This window comes from Lepus europaeus, chromosome 12, assembly GCF_033115175.1.
Source record: "Lepus europaeus isolate LE1 chromosome 12, mLepTim1.pri, whole genome shotgun sequence".
Lineage (NCBI taxonomy): Eukaryota > Metazoa > Chordata > Mammalia > Lagomorpha > Leporidae > Lepus > Lepus europaeus.
In genome coordinates, this window is record NC_084838.1 from 41,965,987 (window position 1) to 41,993,480 (window position 27,494).

A 27,494-nucleotide genomic window follows, 5' to 3' on the forward strand; every position below is an offset into this window, starting at 1 on the left:
TTCACGTCCATGGACCTTCCTGATTGTAACAACCTTTCTCCTGAACCCACACTTGGCCTCAGGATCCTGCCCAACACAGCACTCCAGTTGGTTATTACCAATCACATTCAGAGTTGCTGTACAAATACAAACCTAACGGTCAGCCTTGCTTTTCATTGATTTTTATTTTATTTTATTTTATATTTAATCCATCATGGCAAAGGATAACTAGAGGTACATTAAATACTAGAAGACTAGGGGTTGGCATTGTGACTTAGCAGGTTAAGTTGCTGCCTGTGACGCTGGCATCTCATGTCGGTGCTAACTTTGAGTCCCACCTCTTCCACTTCTGATCTAGCTCCGTGCTTATGTGCTAGGAAATCAGCCATTTGGGGAGTGAATCAGCAGATGGAATCTTTCTCTCTAGCTCTTCCCCTTTCTCTGTAACTCTGACTTTCAAATAAATAAATAAATCTTAAAAAAAAAAAAAGACTGGAAGACCAGTGTGATGGTCCAAGTGTTACAATTTGATAGAGTTATTATCATAAACATTTAGAGAACTAGAAAGTTGATTTTGGCAGAAATAAATGGTTTCTTCTTATTTTTTAAAAAAGTCACCATTTTCTTACAACCCAAGGCTTTATTTTATGAACAAGTTTTGCCAAACATCCATTACCAGAAATAGTGATTGCTCTTCATCTCTGTGATTAAGTTTCTTCCTGCTCTCTGACCTTCCTCCCTACCCCATTGAGTTGACTTTAGGTTCAGGAGAGGGATAAGAGATGGGGAGTAGGTACATTTCTCTTTTCCACTCATATTCCAAAAGACCCAGGTACAAATAGTTTTCATTCGCTCTTCTCCAGATAGCAAAGGGTTAAGCATGGAAGGGGAAGACTGCAGTATATCTGGGTTAGAAGACTCAACTGGGCTGGATCGATGTTTGTGGCTTTGCAAAGTAGCCCTGATACTGAAACTAGTGTTCAGATGCAGCATCTTGCAGCCACCTACGATTTCTTCACCTTTGCAGAGGGCTTTATTGTTCAGCAAACCAAAGCATTATTGACTCGAGTGTGTTAAAAACCACACCGTCCATTATAAAGCTGGACACGATAATCTTTCTGTTAGCTATACTGAAGTATTTTGGACCTCTCATCTTGCAGTTGGGAAGTGCTTCCTTAGGTGCCCTTGACTTGATGCAGTTCTAACGCTACAGTGTTTTCAGAGCTTGGTTTCCAAGAACTCTCGGTTCTTAGATGCCCAGGTTGCGATTCACCTCTCTCTGCCTTTCTTTTTCTAACCAATGTGGAGCACACATAAGGAATAATACACGGAGAGGAAAGAAGCACTTTTTTGTGGATAGACAAGCATGGCAAACTCTACTAAAAGCTGGATTGGAGAACACGACTTTGGCCTGAAGTCAAAGAGTGGGCTTCTACCACCCAAATCTGTTGTTAGACTCATGTGCTCAGCTGCTTGAGAGAGTGAGCAAAGGAGCAGCTGGCTTGCGGAGCAGATATAAAGTCACTTATTTAGCCATTCACACATCGGGATTTCAGCCTTGCCTCTCCCACCCAGTCACAGGTAGGGCCCCAGGAGGAACTACCCAAGAGATGGCTTCTACTACAGTGATTCTGCCCACCAGCAATCCTGGCACAGTGAGTGTGGGCTCTCATCTGTCAGATGATGCACCTTCTCTGGGGAGAGTAAGTTAAGGGTAGGAGAGACCAGAAGCCTTCCATCCGCACTCCTCAGAGAGGGGAGAGGGAGCACTAGGCCTCACCTATCAGTGGGGACTGGATTTTACACCTAAGCATTCTTTCCCTCCCCAGCATCAGTTTTGATAAGTACTATCCCTTGGGATCTGCCTCTTGGAGGATGTGTCCCATTCATGATCCTGTCCAAGGATTGATGATTGAGGCAATAAGCCTTAGGCTAAAAAGACGATAGAATTTTGATCAGAGAAAAATGTTTTGAATGGACAACTCTCCATGGGTAATCTGCAAGTCAGCCCTTGGTTTCTGCAAAGCAACCCCTGTGTTGTCCCTGTGTTGATAGTGTGGATGTAGCAAAGTAACCATGCACAAAGGCTAGCTGCAAGCCTGGGGTTTAGGGAGAGCTTCAAACACACACACACACACACACACGGGAGACTGGCATGGAGTAACTGACAAGTCCCTGACTATCTGACTTGTGAAATTACCTTGTGTTTCCCAAGCACCAATGTCTACAAGAAAAGTGGAACTTTTATTTTTGTTTTTGTGTTTCATAATGGAATATGCTATGGCAGTGTTAAAAACCATGAATGAATTTTAGAATTAGACAAAATCAAGTTTAGGATCTGACTCTGTTTCTGATGGGGAACAATGGTTAAGTTATTCCACCTCTCCGAGCTCCAGTTTCCTCATGAAGAGTGGGGACAGCATAGCCTCCCATCAAGGCTGTTGTGCAGATTAGAGAGATTGGATGTAAATGAGTGGGCTAGAATGATTTGCAATGATGATGGCATTTTTTCCTACATATTTTGCTCTGAATAACAGTGAGTGGATTTGCAAGCTTTGTGTACAACACTATATCCAGGGGATATTTGTTCCTTTGTGTGGTCAGAAAAACTAGGTCAGATTTTAAAGTGGGAATTAGGAGATCATGTCTGAGATAAATCCTTTCTGATCTGTATTGGTTTTCCCAGAGAATTAGATCATCTAAACCTTTGCCAATTCACTGGAGGCTGCACTGAGGTATTAGATGTGGTTATTGTGATGGAATACTGCCTGAAGGGAAGCTTGATGGATGCTGTGCTCAGGGATGGCCGGCCTCTCAGCTTGCATTTCCAGCAAGAGTCAGGCATTTGAGTGGTAGGAGACACAGCGGGTGAAATACTGCACCAAGTCCTGCCCTGGATCAGGGTTGGACTAGACCCTTCCAGGTGGGCACTTTGGTGGTAGCTATGGGTAGGTAAGGTAGACAGACTTGGATCTCTTTGGCTGCTCTTCTGGATGACACTTTTCTTTTGGAAACCCTTTCAGATTCAGGAAGTAAACAAAAGCACTTGAAGAAAATTGGATTCAAGGAGTTTCCAAAAGAGAAATGCATGTGTATGAAGCTACGCTTTTCTCCTCTTTCTCCTCCTTTCCCTTCTCCATCCCTGTCTTTTTCCTTTGCTCTATCCATATTTGTTGTTGGCACACCTTTGAGAAATCAGTCACTTACACTATCTAAATCCTCCTCAAAAAAAAAAAAAAAGGTGTAGGGAGCTTTGTTTGTGTTGCACAAGCTCATTGTTTTTGTTTTGGTATTGACTAAGTGCGGATTTTCTGAGAACATCTGAGGCCTGAGGCCTGTTCTTAGGTCCTGTGGGGTTCTGCTGTGTGGCTCAAGTTTGCCTTTGCCTTGGATACTGCAGAGGATTGGCCTCTCCCCAGCAGCATAAAAAAGAAGGACTGTGGGGAGCTAAAATCTAACTGTGATTGAGGATCACTGGATTTATGAAGTTGCACATAAAGGGAAAAGCATCATAACTGTATACACATAACTGTATACACATAGCTACGGACTATATTTCATTTGAGAATCACTTTGTAGACATATTCTGTTCTATTCTAACAAAAATACCATTTATGGAACCATTCTTACATGCTGCTATTGAAGTAGTGGTGGTGGGGAGTGTCAGCAAACTGTAGCTTCAGCCTGTTTTTGTAAATAAAGTTTTATTAAAATGTATACATATAATATATATAATATATATATTTCTATGTTCACATCTTATCTGTGGCTACTTTTGTGCTACAATGGCAGATTTGTGTAGTTATTGGAGACTGCATGGCCCACCAAGTGTGAAATATCTACCATCTGGACTTTCAAGCAAACATTCGTAGACTTGGCTCTGTGAGTGCTGTGCAAAGCCACTGTAAGTGGCTGCTTGGGCCATGTACAGCATGAAGAGTAGTGCGAATGGTGCTCCCTGGGGTAGTACAGTGCTGGTCCTGGCACTGAAAGTGCCCGTGTGTCAGGCACAGACTGAAGTTATTTACAGGTGAAATGACAGGGTGCTTGGGTTCTACTTTAAAATACTCAAAACAGTACAGCAAAGCAAAACAAAGCTTTTGACAGGGAGGTATAGGTGAACACACATGGCAGAATGTTGGTGATTGTTGAATCTGGGTAATGGATGCAGAGTTTGTATTAGTCCACTTTTTGTTACTACAGTGAAAATACCCACGAGAAGTTACTTATGATGAAAGAAGGTTTATTTGGTTTATGATTTTGGAAACACACAATCTACATTCGGTTGGATCCATTGGTCTGGTATCTCCTGAGAGTGATGGATGGTGGGATGCATGAGGAGGGCAAATCACATGGTGAGCCATGAAACAGACATGCACACACACACAGACAAGCACACACACATGAACACACACACACAGAATGATTGTCACCTGCCCTCTGAGGGTTTTCTCCTTATAAAGCCGTGATGATTTGGTCATGGCAAATGACCCTAGCAACCTAATCCAATCCAATCCAATAACTTTCCATGGCTCCATCTTCAGATATCATAACTGAACCATTCCATTCATAATCCACTAATTTAAAACTCTGGGGATCCCTTAACACATAGGCCTTTGGGGTACACCCAAACTATTATCCAAATTTTGACAGGATTTATGATATGCTCTTTTTATTTATTTATTTATTTATTTCTTTTCTGGTAATCTTATCGGTTTTTGAGAGTCAAAGCATCCCCCAAACATTGGAGATCCAGCTTATTCCTGACTCTCTTCATTTGTACATATATTTGCTATCTTCTCTTTTTTAAGAGATTTACGTATTTACTTGAAAGGCGGAGTTACACAGAGATAGAAGGAGAGGCGGGGGTGGGGAATGGAGGGAGGGAGGTAGGGAGGGGGAGAAGTCTTCCATCCACTGGTTCACTCCCCAGATGGTCGCAATGGCCGGAGCTGAGCCGATCCAAAGCCAGGAGCCAGGAGCTTCCTCCAGGTCTCCCACATGGGTGCAGGGGCCCAAGGACTTGGGCCATCTTCTACTGCTTTCCCAGGCCATAGCAAAGAGCTGGATCAGAAGTTGAGCAGCCAGGACTAGAACCGGCACCCATATAGGATGCCAGAGCTTCAGGTGGTGGCTTTACCCGCTACGCCACAGTGCCAGCCCCTATATTTGCTATCTTCTATAATAAGAAGGGTAAAACAAATGACATACATCAGTGATAAATAAAAGCTAAATTCAAGATGATATTGAGGAGGAGTAAGCTTGAGGTTGATAGATAATAGAAACTATGGGAAAGAAGGAAGGGTATTGGATGACAGTACACTGAGGAGTACTCATTTATTTTTGGATGGACTCATTTATTTATTTTTTAAAGATTTATCTTTATTTTTGAAAGAGAGGGAGAGACAGAGAGAGGTCTTTTATTTTCTAGTTCACTCCCCAGATGGCTGCAATGGCCAGCACTGGGCCAGGCCAAAGTCGGGAGCCAGGAGTTTTGTCTGGGTCTCCCACATGGGTGCAGGGACCCTAATACTTGGGTATTCTTCTGCTGCATTTTCCAGGCCATTAGCAGGGAGCTGGGTAGAAAGTGGAGCAGCTGGGACATGAATTGGGGCCCCTATGGACGCTGGTGCTGCAGCATCCTGCTGTGTTGCAGTGCTGGCCCTGGAAGGGCTCTTTAAGCTCCTTTGCTTCATGTATGAGAAAGTATCTCTTTGGTGCCAGATCGTTGTATTTTTCACAGGCTTGTTTGGCTAACGCAGTCTGTTCAGGGTTAGCAAAAGGGAGAAAAGTTGTGGATTATGAAGCCAGTGATGATTCCCGTGATTCTGGGCTGGCTCTGAAGTATAATGTGCTCCTAGATCTCAGAACTCAAGCACTTTCTGTGCTTTTTTTTTTAGGTTTCTCCCTCTTTAGCCCAATTATTAAGAACCTGCAATCTGGCAAAGAGACAGATCAGGATTGCCACAGTAAATCTTCTTAAAATTCAATCATGCAGATCATCTGGAGTTTGTGGATTAGTTCTTATATTTGGGCAATGCTCTTTGAATGAAAGTGGACTAGCTGTTTTCACATTGCCTTCTCCCTACCCTCACATATTACCTTTTTTTTTTTTTTTTTTTTTTTTTAGACAGGCAGAGTTAGAGACAGAGAACAAGGTCTTCCTTCCATTGGTTCACCCCCCAAGTGGCCACTACAGCCAAAGCTATGCCAGTCCGAAGCCAGGAGCCAGGTGCTTCCTCCTGGTCTCCCATGTGGGTGCAGGGCCCAAGTGCTTGGGCCATCTTCCACTGTCTTCCCGGGCCACAGCAGTTTCATTAGGCAATAAGCTTCCTGTTTATCTCAATGCTAGGTGGTAGTTGTTCCACTTTCTCCATTTTGTGACTTCTGTCATCCACATTACTCACTGACCTCACTTGGACCTAAGTCACAATGACATTTAGGTCAGTGGTGATGACGATGATGCCTGTGGTGGTTGTCCGTTTTATGCAGCTGTGGATCCTCGTTGAAAATATGCTGCTTTTCTTTGGTGGTAGACTTTCACTTGCAATCATACAGAAAAGAGAATTCCATTGAGTGCTGTGGTTCCTAACAACAGTGCCTGGGACAGCGGGGGCGTCTGGCTCCAGAAGCTCAATTCCTGTTGGAGACGAAGCTATTACTCCAGATGGGACCAGGTGGTCCTTGGTTGTTTTACTGCCCCCTTCCACTGCCCCTATTTCCCTTGAAATATACTTAATGAAAGCTTGTTTCAAACAAGGCATAGTTCTGGGCACTAGGAATAAAAATATCAAATTCTGCTATTGGGGAATAGTTGGAACCAGAGGAGTAAGCTAATGAAGATCAGAGTGGTAAGTGTGCTAAGAGAGTGGTGAGCTCTGGGTGCTACAGATGCATAGGAGTAGCTAAGGGAATGATATAAAGAATAACAATGAAAACAGCTCACAACTGTTGGACACGTGCTTGGCAGGCACTCTGCTGAGTGCTCTACATCATGATTTTGCTTAATCCATACAGGAAGCTTACACTATCTGTGCTGTCTTCATCTCTCTCACCTAGGAATCCATGAGTTGCACAGCTGGTGAATGGCAGAACATTGATTCAAAACCAGGTCACAGCTATCCTTATCCAACGTGCTGTGGGTGTTTGGAGCAGAAGTGACACCAAGGGCAAAGATGCAGCAGTGTGACAGTGCTTTTCCAATGTCAGACTCTTGATTTTCATGATGCTTGGTGAAGCATGAGAACTGAAGGCTGTTGTTCTCACCTCCAAGATAAGAGTATCTCCAAGCACAGACGGATTAGTTATGATGCAACAACCTCTTGATCTCTTGATTCCAAGTTGTTAGAAAAGACCAGAAGGTTTAAACATTGGAATCTGTATTCCTGTAACATAGCTTAATCTTCATTTTATCTATTGTTCCAGAGAGCAGTCGAATGGTTGGAATGAAGTTGCAGTATTTTGGGTAGAAAGTTCCAGCACGGGTAGTGTCAGGGTCGTGCCATTGGGTCGAATGTGGGAATCCTAGAGATAGAAGCTTAGAAACAGGAACTATTTATTGTAAGTAGAGAAAACTATTATACAATCTATCATTGACACAATTTATTCACATTGAACCCTTAGCAGGTATTCTTTTGGTCAAATATTTTAAAAGTTCAGGAAGGACAAAGACTTTTTAGCAGAAGAGACATTAGTGATGGGGATTGCTTCTCAGCAGCCTGCAGCCGACACGTGGTGGAGGAGGTGTGAGTGGGCAGGCTGCAAAGCTCTAAGCCTCGATCTCAAGAGTAGGTGATCCCCAGAAGTGTTGTTAAGAAGCCTTTTTTCCAAGCACGTGACAGCTGTTCGAGGACTGGACATCAGTGAAGTGAGTTGAACGGTGACTCGCTTTCCATCATTCTGCCTTTGCCTTAAAACCAAACCAAGCAAATGAATAAGACAAAGAAACATTTTGAAAAAGCACCAAGGTGGAAGTAGATATGGGGCCATGTCATGATGTTCTGTGAAGCTGACTGTCACTGTGTTCTGTGAGCAGAGGGCACAGAGAACGTTCAGCGTGAAGTATGTGAGAATGATCAAGAGAAAGAAAGAATTAAACAATCATAAAATCATAATGAGTCAGACACTTTGACAGTCCTGAATGATTCCATTTATACAAAGAATGAATAAAGGTGAAACTGTCTTGTGTTGTTGGATGTCAAGATAGTGGTTACCCTGTGTGTGTGTGTGTGTGTGTGTGTGGGAGTGCGTGCGCTCACGTGTGAATAGTAACTGAAGGAAGATTATTGAGGGAGGGTTTGGAGGCTGATTTTTTTTTGACAGGTAGAGTTAGAGAGAGAGAGAGAGAGAGAGAGAGAGAGAGAGAGAGAGAGAAAGGTCTTCCTTTCATTGGTTCACCCTCCAAATGGCTGCCACGGCCAGTGCACTGCACTGATCCAAAGCCAGGAGCCAGGAGTTTATTCCAGGTCTCCCACGTGAGTGCAGGGCCCAAGGACTTGGGCCATCCTCCACTGACTTCCCGGGCCACAGCAGAGAGCTGGACTGAAAGAGGTGCAACCAGGACAGAACCGGTGCCCTAACTGGGACTAGAAACCGGGGTGCCGGCGCCGTAGGCGGAGGATTAGCCTAGTGAGCCGTGGTGCCGGCTGAGGCTGATATTTTAAAAATGATTTATTTATTTGAAAGACAGACTTAGGGAGAGACAGAGAGATCATCCATCTGTTGGTTCACTTCGCAAATGGCCACAATGGCCAGGGCAGGGCCAGGCTGAAGCCTGGAGCCAGGAGATTCATCCAGGTCTCTCTTGTGGGTGGCAGAGGTACAAACACTTGGGCCATCTTCCATTGCTTTCCCAGGCTCATTAACAGGGAGCTGGCCTGGAAGTTGAGTGACCTGGACTAGAGCTGGCACTCATATCAGATGCTGGTGTTACAGATTCGTACTTAGCCCACTGTGCCATGATGCTGGTGCCAATAATATTTATTTTTCTAATCTGATGTTGGTGTCACAAATGTGTTCAGTTTGAAAAAATCCATCAGACTCTACACTTGTGATTTTTGCATTGTTTTATATATACTTCAATAAAAGCTAAAAAACTGGGGCCGGCGCTGTGGCACAATGGGTTAATGCCTTTGCCTGAAGTGCCAGCATCCCATAAGGGCACCAGTTCAAGTCCCGGCTGCTCCACTTCCCATCCAGCTCTCTGCTGTGGCCTGGGAAAGCAGTAGAAGATGGCCCAAGTCCTTGGGCCCTGCACCCACATCGGAGACCTGGAATAAGCTCCTGGCTCCTGGTTTCAGATTGGCACAGCTCTGGCTGTTGCGGCCATCTGGGGAGTGAACCATCGGATGGAAGACCTCTTTAAATAAATAAAAGAAAAACTAAAAAATTAATATGGCATCAGTGTAAGGATAGACAGAAAGATAAAGGAGTAAGGATAAATAGTCCCAAAATGGACCAAGGCAGATATAGTAGTTTAGTAATTGATTTAAAAAAATGTAATTTTAAATAAGTGAGGAAAGGGGAGATTAAATAAAGGATTCAAAACAACCATCTAATCATTTAGCCAAAATTATGTTAGATATCTATTACACACTATTAACCAAAATTAATTTGATACAGATTTAAATTTTCAATGTGAACGAATAAAACCTTAGAAATACCAAAAGAAATGACCATATATGATTAGACAGCAGCACAATGAAAATTATTTTAAAAGATTTTATTTATTTATTTGAGAGGTAGAGTTAGAGACAGAGAGAGGGAAAGACACAGAGGTCTTCCATCTGCTGATTCACTCTCCAAATAGCCACAACAGCCAGAACTGGGCTGACTAGGAGTCAGGAGCCTGGAACTTCTTTCAGATCTCCCATGAGGGTGCAGGGACCCAAGCACTTGGGCCATCTTCTACTGTTTTCCAGGCCATAGCAGAGAGCTGGACCGGAAGAGAAGCATCCAAGACTTGGACTAGTGCCCATATGGGATTCTGCCACTGCAGGCAGAGGCTTAGCCCACTGCATCACAGCGCTGGCCCAGCATAATGAAAATTACCAGGGATGTGAGTAAGATGGAAAAGTTATTTCCAAAATTACTTCTTGCTGAGTATACAAAATAGTTCAGGTTGGTATCAATAGACTAACATCTATTCTGTAATTATAGATGTCTATGAAAATTTAAATTTATTTTAACATGTGTTATATAAAAATGAATTAGATTTATTTGGAAGAAATATTCCTCTTTTTTTCCCCTGGGTAATCATGACCTTGTAGAATTCACCAATGTGTGAGTGCACCTGACACGGTCTCCATCATCTCTACAGACGTCGGGTCTATTTCCACAGAGGAAGAAATGTGTGAAGTTTTATGTTCCTGTGATGAGGGATTTCCCTTCAGAATGATCTGTGCGTCTTTTTTGCAGTTATGCCATTGCTTTGTTGGAGACTGTCACACAGAGTGACCCAGCTTGATATTGAACATACCTTCAGATGAACCATCAGGGACTCTGTCCAATGCTCAGCAGGGGAAATGTGCCCCACCCTAGTCAGAGAGGATGCTGTATGTGCTTTGTTCACACATGGTTCAGGGAGGAAGAAGGGTAGCCCATTAATGGTGTGCCAGTGGGAACTATTACTTGCAGTTTCTCCAGTAAAGTAGGAATCGCATCACGCTGCCTTCCAGCAACTGCCTCTGCTCCAGACCCTCCTTGACACTCTTCCTCTTAGATAACTTGTGGGGGCTCTGTCACAGGGCATGTGTGGTGCTCTCTCTCTCTCTCAAGGACAGAAGGTCTTCTTACAGAGCTGTTGGACTTTGACCCTAATTGCAAGGAGAAAATGATGTTGGGTCTTTTGCCAGGTTATAGACAGGACATAGAGATGGATAGCATACGCTTTAGTTTGAAAAAGCATTGAACAAAAATCCCATCCTGTGGAGTCTTCTGAGTCTTGGGGCGAGTTGCCGCCATGCACATGTAGGTGGACTGAGTTGAAGGAGCAGTACTAAAAATACCCTGGCTGCATCTGGAGCGTGCGGTTCCTTTGGGATCTGTGTCATTTGACCACATCCCAATCATAATGATGTCGAGCGTGGATTTTGTTCCTTAAATAAATCCTTCTCGCTTTTAGGTTTGTTTATTTTTAGAAATTTCCCTCGAGGTTTATAAATTCCAATAGACTACAAAATTATCTACATTTTCAACATAGATCAAAGCTGTCATAAAGACGTTGTCTATTAAAGAAACAGAGGTAGGTGAGGGTAGGGCATGGTTCTTTGAAATTGCTTTTTGAAATTTCATTATTTAAAATGTAAAATGCTTGAGAGCTGTGACTCTTAACCAATTGTTTTATGTGTTTCTGAATACCATTTAACACGTGAATTAAGGACTATGGAAACATCAACAGAACTACCAAAAGGAAAAGATCTTGGTGCTTTTAAATAAATGCAGAAAAGAACAGAAAAAGATGAAAATGTATAATAAGAAAATCTGTCTTAACCTCATCTCAGAGGAATCATGAAATTTTTATGATAGTGGGGAATTCACTATGCCTATTATTACAGTATTTGGTTTCATGCGTATTCCCACTTTCTCCAATTTTTTGTTTATACCCACCTCTACTGTGTGTTGAAGTAAATTAATTTTGAACAAGAATTTTGCGATTTAAGTATAGTTCCACAGAGACTGAAAACAAAAGCAAACAACAAACTACTCCGCATGGAGATGGACTCATTCTAGTTACCATTTGTCATCAATGTCTACAAGTAGACTCTCCCAGCCCAGTGCAGACGAGCAAGGTCATTTCCATGGGAGCAGTCACTGCATATGGAACTAGCCTATGTCGGGCACCAGGCTGACATCTCTCAGGTCTCTGCAAGAGTGAGCTGAGTACCTGTGTGAAGAGTGAGGGTCCTGACCAGCCGTGTCAGGAGCCATCAGTCTGTACTGAGGGGCATTGGAGTGACTGTCCCGAAGGGGCCCTTTGGGAGAGATTAAGCGCCAGGTTGAGACAGTTAACATTGGGCGAGGAAGGAGCACTGTCTGCTAAATCGTGGGGAGGACAGGCAGAAAGAAGAGACTGATATTGGTGATGGAACTGAATTTTCTTTCCTTCATGGCTAATTAAAAGCACCAAAGACTTCCGAATGGATTTTATGAAGGGAAGTCTAATTCACGGGGTAATTTTAGATGCTAACAGATAAAGTAATGCACTTGATAGTTTGATCTTTCTTTACCTGCCAGTCGAGAGGCCCAGAAGTGGGATGAACCATTTCAGCATTTTCCTTTGGGGGCATCCAAAGCTAGAGCTGTCGGCTTGAGTCGCCCCATGTATCATCTATTTGTACAGTTTCATTTCCAGGTGAGGCAGAGGAGACTCACAGCGATAAAGAGACCTATTTAAGACTCCGCCTCACTCTGGCTCCCCTTTAGCTCTCTGGTGGATGGCTACAAATTCAAGGCTGGGGTCCCTGTTTCTCTCCCTCCAACATTACTTACAAGATTCATTTGGTTGATCTCAATATTCATGAGGGCTATGTGTCCAATACCTGGCCCCTCTGTTCTTGGACCCCATCTTTCTCCACCATCCTGTCCTTCTCCCTGCCTCAGCTACTCCTTTCCTTCCTTCCTTCCTTCCTTCCTTCCTTCCTTCCTTCCTTCCTTCCTTCCTTCCTTCCTTTCTTTCTTTCAAGATTTACTTATTTATTTGAAAGGTAGAGTTAGAATAAGAGAGACAGACACACACACACACACACACAGAGAATCTTCCATCCCCTGGTTCACTCCCCAAATGGCTGCAATACCTGGGACGAGGCCAGGCTGAAGCCAGGAGCCTGGAACTTGATTGGGGTCTCCCATGTTGGGCTGACTCCCACTGTTTTTCCCAGGTATGTCTGCAGGGAGCTGGATTGGAAGCAAAGCAGCCAGGACTCAAACTGGTGCCCTTATGGGCTGCTGGCATTGCAGGTGGTGGCTTAGCATTACAACACTGGCCCCTCAGATACTCATTTCTATATCGCACCTGCTATATCATTACTCAGCACCGGATCCCCTTCGCAATCTCAACATCAACATTTCACCCTTAGGTCCCTGTCTTCTATTTTAAATTCTATTCTACTTTTAATTCCCATTAGTTTCCCAATTCTACCAGCGTATCTGGCTGGGATGTCCAGTCCATTGACCCACCTGTCCCTCATTCACTCTGTGCCCCCGTCTGACCTGGCTTAGGTACTATAGTCTACCGTTGGTACAGTCTCATTTGCGACAGGTGTTCAGTCTTTACTGGCTGAATGAATGGATGAATACATCAGTGAAGGTAACAGTGGGTTTCAGAGGGATTGTATTGCCCTCGGCATAAGTTGGGCACATGCTTCAGCTCTATTTCCCACATTAAGTTGTTCCATTTTTATTATGGAAAGAAGAGCTTCATTCTGAGGAGCATTTCTTGTGTCACCCTCCTGAGGAACTGATTCCAGGGAAGCCTGGAAATCACTGTCCTTGTCCCTTGGAGTGCAGGGTAGGGAGGTAAAGGGAGCTTAATGGGGCCTGATTCTGAAGCTGTCACACCAACTAACCCTGAGCTTGTGGTTATGCTCTGGAAAGACCTCTATCAGGAAAGAGCAACCTGTTGCCTCAAGTAACAACTTCTTGGCATTTTTCTGGCTTTTTGGATCCACCTCCAAGTGGAGAGTATTCAGGATGCAATTGGAATACACGTCAGGAGTTTGGGACAGATGCTCAGATGGAAGTGGATATTTGGTGGGCTCAGATGGAGGTGGGTCCACTACAGTGCTGTAATGTAGATGGAAATGAGACCTTCTAAGGGGAAACACAGAAGGACCATGGTGGGATCCTGGAACGTGAGTGCAGCATTCCTACAGAGCCCTGGCACCCTAAAAACATGATGATAAATAAGCAGCCTTTCCCATCTGCAGACACAGTGAGCGCGCCATCATACCTATCACTCTGGGATTTAGATGTGCTTGTAGGCTTGGGATGATTTGCATAATTGATAGGAATCTATTTACTAAAACACAAAATGAGATTTGTGACCTTGAAAGAATCAGGTACCCTTGATGGGAGAGGGATGAGTAGAAAGCTGGTCAGTGATGTAACAGAGCCCTTTGATCTGGCTCCAGCCATGGTGTTAATTGCTCTGTTGAGTTTACATCTCCAGGCCTCTGGTATCCTAGCATCTTGGGCCTGAGCCCAAGGGCTCAGATGTAGGTGGCATATTAGAGCCGGGCATGGTCCCCGGTGAGATTACCTCATATGTGATCTGAGAAAGTGCACTGGAGTTTATTACCAAATTATATTTTCATAATATGAACGAAGATTTAACAGTCCATGTTACTGAAAGGAAATCCCAACCAAATCTTCCTGGCTGGTGCGACTAAGGTTAAGAAAATGAGAGAGAAACCTGAGACTAGATTATTTCTAAATTGTTCAGTTGGGCAACTCTGTTCAGAATATCAGCAAATCAATGCATGATTATTAATTTTGATCACTAGGGTTGATGAAGAGGTGTAGGAAAAACAACCCATGCCAAACTGTCCTCTGAGCAAGTGAAGATTTTGTACAAGATGAATCACAGCCAAGTTGGTGTTGTGGGCATGAGCATGAGGATGTCTTTTTTTAAAAATTTATTTATTTATTTTGAAAGGCAGAGTTACAGAGAGGCAGAGGCGGGGGGGGGGGTCTTCCATCTGCTGGTTCACTCCCCAGATGGCTGCAATGGCTTGAGCTGCGCCAATCCAAAGCCAGGAGCCAGGAGCCTCCTCTGGATCTCCCATGCAGGTGCAGGGGCCCAAGGACTTGGGCCATCTTCTGCTGCTTTCCCAGGCCACAGCAGAGTCAGAAGAGGAGCAGCCAAGACTTGAACTGGTGCACCTACTATGCCATAGCACTGCAGGTGGTGGCTTTACCCGCTACACCACAGGCTGGACCTGATGATGCCCTTTTTTAAGTGTGGGTGACTTCCTAGTCCTAACTGTACACAAGCAGCTGATGGACACTCACCTGTTCAAGTGTGGATTTGCCACAGTATTCAGGGAACGTGCCCCTCCTCCCGCCCCGCCCCTCCCAGCAGCATTCAGCTCCTTTGATGGTTGGATCTCAAGGGGATGATAATTGCCAGCACAGAACCCCTCTGTGGAAATTCCCTTGCCTTTCTAGGAGATTTCACAGAAATCAATACATGGAGCAAAGAGTTCCCGAGAAATAATTTCTCTTTGTGATGAATGCCTAGATGGAGAAGTATAGCAAACACCTGCAAATACTTATGGCAGAAAGACCCAAGACCTAATGTATGAAAAACAAGAAATCAACTGCCTTCTCTATAGTAAGGAAAGCCATATTGACATACAATGCCCATAATAAAGGCTGATTTGGTTAGTTTATTCATTTCCATCTAACTTGTTTCTCTGAAATGTTCATTTCCAAGAGCTAATTGCTGAAGTCATGGAAATGGCAGTTTTACATCTTCGTTTCAAAATCCTGTGTTTTGCTTGCATGGAATTTAAAGGCTCATTTCTTATTTGTATTAGGGTTTTGGTAGCTCTCCGTCTCTTTGACAGAAGTCCCTGTGCATGACATGTTGAAGGTAGAAATTTTCAGCTGTAGTGCCAAGGCAAGGATTTAATACTGGCACTGATCTTGGGCAGCTGTGCATAAGCCTTGCGAAGAAGTGCCCAGGCTCTTGGAAAGCGGAGCTGGGAGACGAGCTCTGCTTAGAGACTGCAGGAAGAGGCTGGGGCAGGCAGGAGCGTCCAGCCCCAGCGTGGCCTGGAGCAGGTATGACTTAGACAGACATAGTGCAGAGCTTGGAATCTAGAATATTCCTGAACTGTAAAGTGTCCCAGCTCTGCCTTTTTCTTTCTTTCTTTCTTTCTTTCTTTCTTTCTTTCTTTCTTTCTTTCTTTCTTTCTTTCTTTCTTTCTTTCTTTCTTTCTTTTTTTTGACAGGCAGAGTGGATAGTGAGAGAGAGAGAGAGACAGAGAGAAAGGTCTTCCTTTTTGCCGTTGGTTCACCCTCCAATGGCCGCCGCGGCTGGCGCATCTCACTGATCCGAAGCCAGGAGTCAGGTGCTTCTCCTGATCTCCCATGCAGGTGCAGGGCCCAAGGACTTGGGCCATCCTCCACTGCCTTCCTGGGCCATAGCAGAGAGCTGGCCTGGAAGAGGGGCAACTGGGATAGAATCCGGCACCCCAACCGGGACTAGAACCCGGTGTGCTGGTGCCGCAAGGCGGAGGATTAGCCTGTTAAGCCACAGCACCGGCCTTCTGCCTTTTTCTCACTTTATGATCTTTGGACAAGTCACTGTGTAAGCCTTGGTTTATTTATCCTATGAAGTAAGGGCTAAGAACTATACCTAATTAATTCCTGTTGAGTTTATGTATGTAAGACCCCTAGCAAGGGCTAGTACAATGAAGAGTTCAATAGATAATATTTTGTTAAGTTATTTTAAATATTTTTTTGTTATGTGTATGTGAGAGATTGCTTAGCTAGGTCCAAGCCAGGAGCCAGATATTCAGTTTAAGTCTCTCCTGTGGGTGGCAGGAGACCAAGTACTTGAGCCAATACCTGCTGCCTCCCAGGACCTGCATTAACAGGAAACTGAAATCTGAAGTGGAGCCGGGACTCAAACCAGGTGCCACGACATGGAATATGGGCGTCCCAGGAAGTTCTTAACTACTGTACCAAATGCCTGCCCCATTATTTTTTTTTTTATAGGTGAATAGACCAGGCTCTTTGTGTTAATGATCTGCCAACCTGAGGAAGCAGGTGGGCAGCAGGTGTCTTGGCAGAGAAGGCGGCTCTCACATCCCCAGGCTTAGGAGCCTAGGCAGGATCCTCCAGCAACTCAATAGGTTGCTCCCATTACCTCCAGGACCACAGTTTTCAGTTCTCTGCCCTGCTTTATAATCCCATTGGGTGGAAGAGGATTGCCCAATATGTTGTAGGCATGGAGGCTCCCCATGTGGTTTTTGTTGAAAGCCCAGGTTCCCCTTGCACAGAATTCTCATGCTGCACATCACCGTCCCCTGGGGTGCATTCCTAATAAACCAATGCCTGAGCTCCACCTCTTGACACTCTACTATAATTATTTGGGAAGAACATTTAGGCATTGGTATTTTAACAGCTCACTGGTGGATTCTAATGTGCAGCCAGCTTGGAAAACTACTGACTAGCAGTTTAACAAGTAAACTAAGCAATGCTTGAATGCAATGGAATCAATGAACACAATAATTGCCAAAGCCATAATTCTTTTTAAAAATTAAAAGAAAATGATTTGTGAGGCAGAGAAAGAGCGAGCGAGCGAGCGAGCTTTCCTATCCACTGGTTCACTGTCTAATGCCTGCAATGGTTAGGAGGTCGAAGCCTAGAGCTGGAACTCAATCCAAGTTTCCATTGTGGGTCACAGGGACCCAACTACTTGAACCATCACTGCTGCCTCCAGGGTCCATATTAGCAGGAAACAAATCAGGAGCTGGAGCCAGGGACCAAACCCAGGTTCTCTGATGAGGAACCTAGGCATCATAACCAGTGTCTTAACTATTAGGACCAACACCTGCTCCCAACTATTAATTCTTTAGTAACCAGTTGGAATAATTGATTCTTCTTCAGTTTGGCCTTCCTGGCATTTAAGATTGCTGATCTCTGTCTTCTTTTTTTATCTTAAAAATTAAAGAATGATTTATTTATTTTTAATTGAAAGGCAGAGCCACAAAGAAGGAAGGAGGGAAGGAGGGAGAAGAAAGAGAGAGAGAGACAGACAGACAGACAGAGGCCTCTTCTGTGTGCTGGTTTACTCTCAAATGACTGCAAAGCCAGGTCTGGGCCAGGCCAAAGCCTGGAGCTAGGAACTCCATCCAAGTCTCCGGATGGATGCAGGGGCCCAAGCACTGCCTTCTAGGTACATTAGCTGGAAGCAGGATCAGAAGCAGAGTGGCTGGGTCTTGAATTGACTAGGCCAGGAAGATTCCGTTAGAGTGTCTGGGGTGCCAGAGTGTGGGCGATCCCGTGAGGCTGCCTGCCCAGCCCATGCAGTTAGCCTGACTGCTGGCAGGTGGTGGGACCCCCAGGCACATTTCTCCCCACCCCTGCCTTCTGCCAATGAGGTGAACTGCCCCCCGGGTGTGGCCCAGGCCCACACGGAAAGCTACCCTAGTTGTGTGACCTTCAAGCTGATTGGAGAGGCATATTGGTGCCAGTGTTGGTTCTGTCCTATAGAATTAGTGTTGCCTTGAATTAGTTATGCCCCTTCTACCTGCCCTTTAAAAGTGTATGTGGCTGGGAATAAAGATGGACGTATTCATCAAAGCCTGTCCCGGGTGCTTCTTGTGGGAAGAACACTGTCGCCCTGCCCTCCCCAACAGTGTGGCCTTGCGGGACAAGCTGCACGGGGGGCGACCTCCCACACCGGAGTAGAAGATTCCTGGACAAGGTACGTCTCCTACAATGTTATCAGAAAGGAATTTTGCTGTGTAAATGGCAGCTTGCTTTCAAGGCAGGCTTCTAAGACATCTAATTCTCCTCCCTCACCAACCCGGTTTTGCCTTTCTTCTCTCACACGTGCACGGGCTCACATCTGCCTCCCTGCCCAACATCTCCACTCTACCCTGTATCTCCAGCCTGGCCCTTGCCTCTGGCTCTTTTGCCTCAGTTTACAAACACGCGCAGTCTTCCGTCAACCTGGTGGACTCTCTAGAGCTTTGGAGCCGGACTACCCTGAGTTCACATTCGGTTTCTGCCACTTCCTGAGCTATGTGACTCATCCTCTTTGAGCCCCTGTATTTTCATCTATCAATGAGGGAAATACCTCTCACAGGCTAGAGTGGCAATTGAGTGAGATACTGAACACAAGGAACTTGGTGTCTGCTTTTTAAAATGAGTGCCACGCCTATTTTAGGCATGGAAGCCAAGACACTCTGGCAAAAAAACAAAAAAGAAAAAACAAACAAACAAAAAACCTAAATGAAAGATCTCTGTGAGTGAGACCCCAGTGGAAAGAACGGGCCATCAAAGAAGGAGGTACCTTTCTCTGAAGGGAGGAGAGAACTTCCACTTTGACTATGACCTTGTCTAAAAAAGATCGGAGTTGGCGAACTCAAAAGGCCTCCATAGCCTTGACAACTCATGACAAGAGCCTCGGGTGATTACTGACACCATAAACAAGAGTGTCAATTGTTAAATCAACAACAGGAGTCATTGTGCACTTACTCCTCATGTAGGATCTCTGTCCTTAATGTGTTGTACAATGTGAATTAATGCTATAACTAGTACTCTAACAGTATTTTACACTTTGTGTTTCTGTGTGGGTGCAAACTGTTAAAAGCTTTACTTAATATATACTAAATTGATCTTTTGTATATAAAGAGAATTGAAAATGAATTTTGATGCAAATGGAATGGGAGAGGGAGTGGGAGATGGGAGGGTTGCAGGTGGTAGGGAAGTTATGGAGGGGAAAGCCATTGTAATCCATAAGCTGTACTTTGGAAATTTACATTTATTAAATAAAAGTAAAAAAAAATGAGTGCCACAAATGTTCAGTCTACAAAATAGCAGCATGTGGGACCAAATTTGAGGTTCTTCATCCTGAGATAGATTTATCCTCTTATCTGAAGAACTTGACAAAGTAGTTGAAGCCATTGAAAAACTCAGTGATTTCTCTTGACCTCTCATGTACTCCTCAGCTCATGGCAGGGTGGCTCTCTTTCTCAACGCCGTGTAAGGATCGCCCTCCCCAAGGCCACGATCTATGCCAAAGATGATCTATGTCAAAGAGGACTTTTCAGCCCTTGTTCTGGTTCTTACCCTAGTGAGAAGGTGACTGCTCCTTCCTCTATGTCCCTTAGCTTCTTGCACACAATGCCCTTCTGTTTCTTCTTTGACTCAAGGACTTTCTAAGACATTTGGCTTCAAAGCAAGGCCTAGGGGCAACCTGGGCTGGTCCAAAATGTTATGCCCTTCAAAATGATTTTATTTAGATGTTGTCAGGATTGTGTTGTGGCTAAGAAGGAGGGTTCTAGATACAGATACTTGGTGTAAATCCCAGCTTTTCCGCCATTCCTTATCTGTAAAATAGGAATTGTAATATTTGCGTTGTGGGATGGTTATGAGGGTTCAGTGAGTTAGTTCACATAAAGTGTTAGACCAGCGCCTGGAGTACACATGTTAGGGATGGTGGTCGCGATGGCCATGCTGTGGTGGTGAGGATGATGGAGAGGAGGGGATGAGCATTAGCAAAGGAGGTGTGAAGGCAGAAAAGTCTCTCCGGTCCACCAACCCAGCAGCTAAGCTTTGGCTACAGACCTACAAAGTCTACCCAGAAAAAAAAATGACTAATCTCTGACCTGCATTTCTTTTTTTCTTTTAAATATTTTTTTTTGAGGATTTATTTATTTCTTTGAGAGGCAGAGTTACAGAGAAGTCTTCCATCTGCTGGTTTGCTCCCCAGATGGCCATGACAGCTGGATCTGGGCTGATCTGAAGCCAGGAGTCAGGAGCTTCCTCTAGGTCTCTCACGTGGGTGCAGGGGCCCAAGGACTTGGGCCGTTTTCTACTGCTTTCCCAGGCCATAGCAGAGAACTGGATCAGAAGTGGAGCAGCTGAGACATGAACCGGTACCCATATGGGATGCCAGAGCCAGAGGCAGAGGCTTAACCTACTACACCATAGCACCAGCCCCTGACCTGCCTTTCTTAGAAGGAAGTTTGGAGACAACATTTTATTACAGAGCATGCTCTTTAGAGCTGTCATTCTCTTTTTCAAGTGGGTTAAGTATTCTCCTTCAATCCTATGTGGCAAGCCCTCTAGAGGCATTTTGGTGAATACTGTTTTCTCCACAGTGTAGCATTGGTATGGATAGTTCAGCTGCCAGTGTGTCTGATGACTCCAAGAGCCACACTGGATGAGTGGCACCCACAATCCAACTCACTTCCGGTGATGCCACACTTTCCTTCAATGGCTCTTCTCTGCTAGATTTCCCTTAAGTGCTTTTTCTTTAACTGCTAAATATTGGTACTGAGAATTTAATGATTGACTCTTGGGTTTGCTTGTCTGAACTGGCTGCTCTTGATGGTCCGTGTGCGAGTTTTAGGAGGTTCATGAATCCCCGCGTGCATGTGTGCGTTTTCTAGGGGGGAGTTTAGGTTTTCATCCATGATCTCAAAGGCAGCTCAAGAACAGAGATCCAAGTTAATCCAAGTGGTTTGTTTTCAGCAGCGTTTGGGGTCCTTGCCTGTCCTGTTCTACAGAGGAGACATTGTTCCCTTCCTTTTGGTAGGGTGAGTAACTTTCCAAATCTTTGTGAATGAAAGGTGTCTCCTTTGGACAAAAGCATGTCAATACTCTGTATAACCCTCTGAATCTCCTGGCCACTGCAAGTCAGGCTTTCCCGTCCCAGTAGTATCACATGTGTGGTTATATCCATTTCTGTTTATCAAGCAAGATCATATGCTGCTTGTGTGGAACGGTTCCATTTGGTTTATTGTGTGTTCCCCAGTGCCTAGCCTGGTGCCTGGGATGTGGCAAGAGCTCATAAATACTGACTGGAAGCCTGACCACATTTTGTATTTCTCAACAATACAAGAAATAGCAGTGGAGGCAGAGCATGCTGCATTTATAGAAGTATTTAGCGTATTACTAGGCTAGATTATGAATATGTATATCAAAAATGGCTGTTGAGACAGAAATTCCCGAGGGAAATATAAAAATATCACCCTATTTCTTTCACTGAAAAAATGCAAAATCCGATTTTTCCACTATTATTAGACTCCAATAAATATTCATCCTTTATCCCTCCAGGGGGGTCCCGAGCTTCCTACAAGCAAAATGAGGGCTAAATGTGCCCAGTAAATCACCTGATTGTTTTTCCCCCTGCAGACGGAGCGGGGATCTTGGTTGACTTGCTTCTTCCAACAGCCTAAAGATTCAAATAATTTTAGACTTTAATCTCCAAGACTAGAGGAGGACTGGTTAAAACTGTTCATGTACCAACTTGTGTTCAGCAAAATACTCCCTGGGAAGAAGGTTGATAGCCACTTCTTGGGAACAAAAGGCCTGTGAGCCCCCTCATGCCTCCCCTCCTCCCCAAAATGCAAAGCCTAGGAACTCTGAATTAACAGTGGTGCCACTGCACATGTCCAGTAAATTGCCAATCCCTGCAGGTAGGAGCTGGGCCTGCTTAACTTCTTCCTGAGATGTCCCAGTTGCCATAATAAGTGTCTCAAGTCAGAGAAGACATCAATCTCAAGGATGCAAATGCCAGGTCAGTGAGGGCCTGGCTGATGAGACGACACGCAGAGCATCCCTTCCCCCACGTGACTCCCTTATTTCTCCACCCTGACAGCACTCCTGACCTCATCTCAGCAGGGGTCATGGGGGAGGCCTGGTTGGGGAATGTGCTTATCTTGGTAGACATCCATTCCAGCCAGGCAAATGATACGACAATACTTCGCTTCCTGTGTTTGGAGGACAAAACCATGGGGAGTTCCAGTGGCGGCAAATGAGGCTGCAGGCATGAAGCTGCGGCCCCGGTGGCCTTTTCCTGGAGGAGAAGTAACTGTTCTAATTCACACCTGCAGACAAGCAAGTTACTGAAGCAAGTTGCAGACAACTTGCCACAGGCTGACCTTGCCCAGCTCCGAGTTACCTGAGCGCGTCCATCTTTTGCAGGTAAATTAGCACAACCGGAATTAAGATTTCCACTCCAAAGGCAGAGAGAAGGAGCAACCTATGGTGTTAGACTATTTGTGCATTGTGTAGGGGCAAACAGAGGAGCACTGCACACTGATAAAGTTTGACGGTCCTTTATTGCTGGTGGTGGAGAGCCGGCTCACCGGAAGCCCAAAGCAACAGGGTTTATAAAGGCAAAAACCACAAAATCGGGAGGGGGATAACTGGTTACTGGGGTCAAGCTAACCTAAAGCCGATGCAAAACTAGTATCCATTATAATCTTAACAATGCCAGTTACAATCTTAACAGTTTCAGTTATAATCTCGACATTAATCTAGGTATCAACCTAAATCGTATATGGGACACAGACAGATTACAATTTTACCCTTGAGTGATCATGGTAGGAGGTTTCTATGCTTTGCCAAGTCCAAGTGCGATGCAGGTTGGCAAGCGTGATGTAGGTACTGCTGTTGTCTGAGTGTTTTAGATCATTGTTTTAGCCCAGATTCTCACAGTGGTGGTGGTGGTGGGGTGTGTGCCTTCTCAAGATGGAGTCTCAGGTGCTCCAAAATGGAGTCTCTACTGTCAAGGCGTCACTTTAGGAGCAGTGAGTTTACCACTTGGCTGCTTGTTAATACAAAGTGTTGATGTGGCTTAGTTAAGCCCCTCTACCTCCATCACTTTATTGGAATTTTTTTTAAAAGTAAAATCAATCTTTTAGAGCTAAAAGGCATCCAGTTTAGCAAAAGCAGCGGGAAATTGCTTTAGAAAGGTGTGCTTCATCTCGGGCACTGTTTTAAAATGAAGTAAATAAGCCTAGGAGTAGTTGTTCTTTTCCTTAACAAAGCATACAATAACCACATTTGCGATGAGGCAGAACCAAGGTTGCCTTGCTTGGGGGCAGGTTTTGAAAGTTCACAGTAAAACCTATACATGGAAATTGTAAGCTGCGAGGTTGCAACGGTACAAATGATTTGCTGTTTGTGGCAGGGATTCAAAGTAACTGTTGGTGGGGATGGGAGTGTGGGCAACAAGGGATTCCCCTGCTTTATCGATAGAGAAACTGAGGCATAGAGTTTAAAGACAGGCTCAGGGGCTGACACTGTGGTGCAGCTGGTTAAAGCCCCGGCCTGATGTGCTGGTGTCCTATAGGAACACCAGTTTGAGTCTCGGCTGCTCCACTTCCGATCCAGCTCTCTGCTATGGCCTGGGAAAGCAGTAGAAGATGGCCCAAGTCCTTGGGCCCCTATACGTGCATAGGAGACCTGGAGGAAGCTCCTGGCTCCTGGTTTTGGATTGGTGCAGCTCCAGCTGTTGCAACCATTTGAGGAGTGAACCAGCGGATGAAGACACCCCCCCCCCCGGCTCTACCTCTTTCTGTAGCTCTGTCTTTCAAATAAATAAATCTTAAAAAAAATAACAAAACTCAGAACCATCCCACATCACTCATGGAGACGCTCTCCAGGGACAAGCATTGCGGGGATGGGGGGGCAGATGAGCCTCTTTGCAGCAAGTCTGCTATAAACTCAAAGAAATTTACCTGAAGAAAGCAAGCTCCACCAACAACCAAGAAATAGAAGATGAACTCATCAAAAAGCTCATGGCAAATGCATATTATGAAAAAAATAGGATTTCAAAATTTTTGACACCAGAATAAGCTTATCTTTTTATTTTGTCTTTTTATTTCATTTTATTTCTCTTTTTTAGTTTTTATTCTTTATGAACTTTCTGAGGTACCCATGAGTAGGCAGGAGTCAGGATAACTGGAAAGCCAATGAGCCACAGTCCGACTTCCCTAAATGAGCTCAGCACAGCTGTTTCAATCTACGTAGATCTCTTGTTATAAAAACCCACTCACTTGATGGACAGTAACAGGAAGTGTCCAGATGTTAGGGGCTGCACTTCTCATCAGACAAGCCGCCCTAGCTTTGAGTATGCCAACACAATCTAAAACCAGGCTAATCAACAAACAAGCAAGCAAACTCCAGAAACCAGAAAAGCAAACCAACTAACCAACCAACCAAACGAACAAACAACCCCAGCCAAACAACTAAGAATATTTTCGAAAGCAGTTAACAGGCTGCTTGCTTTCTGATCTCCCGGGCTCCGTTTTCTGGGAGCTTGACATAATTGTGCTGAGCAAGAGGTACCGTTGCTCATTAGGTCTTGCTGATGATTTCTGCCTGAGGTAACTTTTTCTACATCGTTGCCCCTTTCCAGTGACATCGTGGGCCTCCCTCAGCTTTCCAGGGCTGGCACACCACAGGCAGTAGGGGACGTCCTGAGCTGTGTCCACACCGCCTTTGATGAGATTATAGGTCATTGTGATGTCCACAGAGTAGAGACCGTGGGAGATGCATGTGAGTGACTATTCGTGAGTGAGAATTCCTTTAGGCATCAATAATATTAAATTTTAGTGAGAACAAAGCTGAGAATTAAGGGGAACATTTGTAGAAGAGTCTAACTTTCCCTCCAAGCTCCTGGAAAGCAAATCTTAGTGGCCTTCATTGTGCCCGTGGCTTTTCTCATAGTTGATTTCCAGAAGATGTTTACTGATTTGGTTTGACAGCTGTATATATTCAATAATGAGGGAAATAAGCTGGTGGTATATTTTTATTTTGGTGGTCAGACTCTCAGGTACTTAGCTCAAAAACCCCTGGTCCCCTGTTTATTCACATTGTATTTCCCCTATCCTCATGGCCGGTGAAGGAAGGAGGTGAATCTTGTAAGACAAGTAGCAAATATGGAACAAAATAATTTGATAAAATTTTATGATTTCTAATTTCAGTTTTAATGATAGAAATTGAGTTGGGAACAATGAAATGTTTCATTAGCCAAGATACAGACTCAAAATAGGTTTAGAAAGTATTGATGATTTATTTTATTGATTTTATATATTTTTAACATTTTATTTGAGAACCCCATATGTGCCAGGTTTGAACCTGACACACAGGAGGCTTTATATTCAGAAAAATACTGCTGCGCGAGGTCGATGAAACTACTGGGCTCAAACTTCCTGTGTTTCTTTCATTGCCAGAAAATACTGCAACATGAAATTAAAGTTAATATCGTTCAGGACCATGTGCTTAAACCACTTTTTTTTTGTGTGTGTGTATGTGTTTCACTTCTATCTCTGTTTGGCCTTTTCTTCCCCTATGCCTCTAATTCAGAACTATTTAAAAGGTGTTTAGCTCCAAACATACTCTCAGCAAAAGATGATCTCACAGTTAATACATCTCACAGTTAATGAGTACATATAGGGCACTAAACACACAGTAAGCAGGGATTCTGAATTTTGATAATCTCTGGATTTAAAGGATTTTTCTTTATTCACCAAGGGAAACCTGTTTTACAGAAATGTGGATGAAGGTCATAATGCTATCTCTGATGGCACTATGAAGAAAAACAACATTGAAATAATCCTTTGGCTCACTTTGAAGCAAATTTTGCTTGGAGTTGGTAAAAAATGTATTAAGTTCTTAGGCACTTAGGATTTGATTATAAGCAAGGTTCTGCTTTGTTATGCTTTATGGAAGTGCTGATTAACTTGTATTTTTGGTCGAAGCCTGATGTAATGCTGAATCTACATTCTTTAATGTCTATTTTATTGTTTTTGTACAATTTGGTTACGTATGAGCTTTTATGCTTACAGCACTGGACAAAAATGAATGTCACACAGAAGGTAGAATGGTGCACCTGCATCAGGGGTAGCTCATTACCCAGCTCTGAGTTTGGCCAGTGGAGTTATTTGGAGTGATGTCTTCAAGGCTGATAAGTTCTGCCTTATCTTAAAGCGTGCTGGTGCTGGAACCAACATGCTAAAACCACTGTGTATTGACTGCCTTGTCATCCACGAGATGTTGTGCCAAGTGCTTGGCATAGATTGTTTGATTATGGTAAATATCCTCACAGTATCCCCATGACCCAGGTACTATAATCCGCACTTCCTGGGTGAGAATACCAAGGCTCAGTTGGCCAAGGTCACATAGCTCGTAAATGCAGAGGTGAGACCCAAAGCTGTGTGATTCAAGATCTCACACTGCCAGCCACTCACCACGCTGCTTCTCGGGGCTGGAACGTCATAAGTTTGTTCAAACTGAAGAGGAACCTGAGGCCCAGGAAAGCTAAGTGCTGTATCCATGGTAGCAGAGCTGGACCCATGACCCAAATCTCCTGGCACCTGTCCATTTTGCTCATAGTGAAACAAAAAAGTTGGGCCACAGGGACACCTACTTCTTTCTGTTGATGCTGCAAAATCCTCGAGTTGTCCTTTTGTCTTCCTAGGTTTTTCCTTGTGTCTCAGATACCCAGCAAATGCTGTTGATGCTTTCACTGTAGTGTCTTACAGATGGAAGCGCTTAGCTTGTAGAATGGTTATACATCAGGCCCTGCAGTCAGATGCCAGCTGAGCTCAAATCACACCTCTGTCACCTGCTGTGTGATTTTGGGAAAATTAACTTCTCTGTGCTTCAGGGTTTTTTTTTTTTTTTAATCTGCAAAATAGGGAAAATAATATTGCCCATCATATAATATTATTTTTAGAATTACAGGCACATGGAGTGTTTATGATGGTTAGCACGCATATACTTTAACTACATATTATTATTCAGGCAACCATTCCTTTTCTGTCCCTCAGTCCTGATCTGGAACTTTATCTTCCCACATCTAAACAAGAAACAGTCCCCTAACTGATCTTGCCTCCTGTCTCTTGCACTGTGACGAGATGAAACTATACTTTGCTTATTCTGTTCTCTTGCTCAATAATTGAATTGCCCACGACACCACCAGGTCCAAACTCTTCTGGCTTGCCTTCAGTGCTCCACTTTGCTGACTTCTTCAGCTTTTG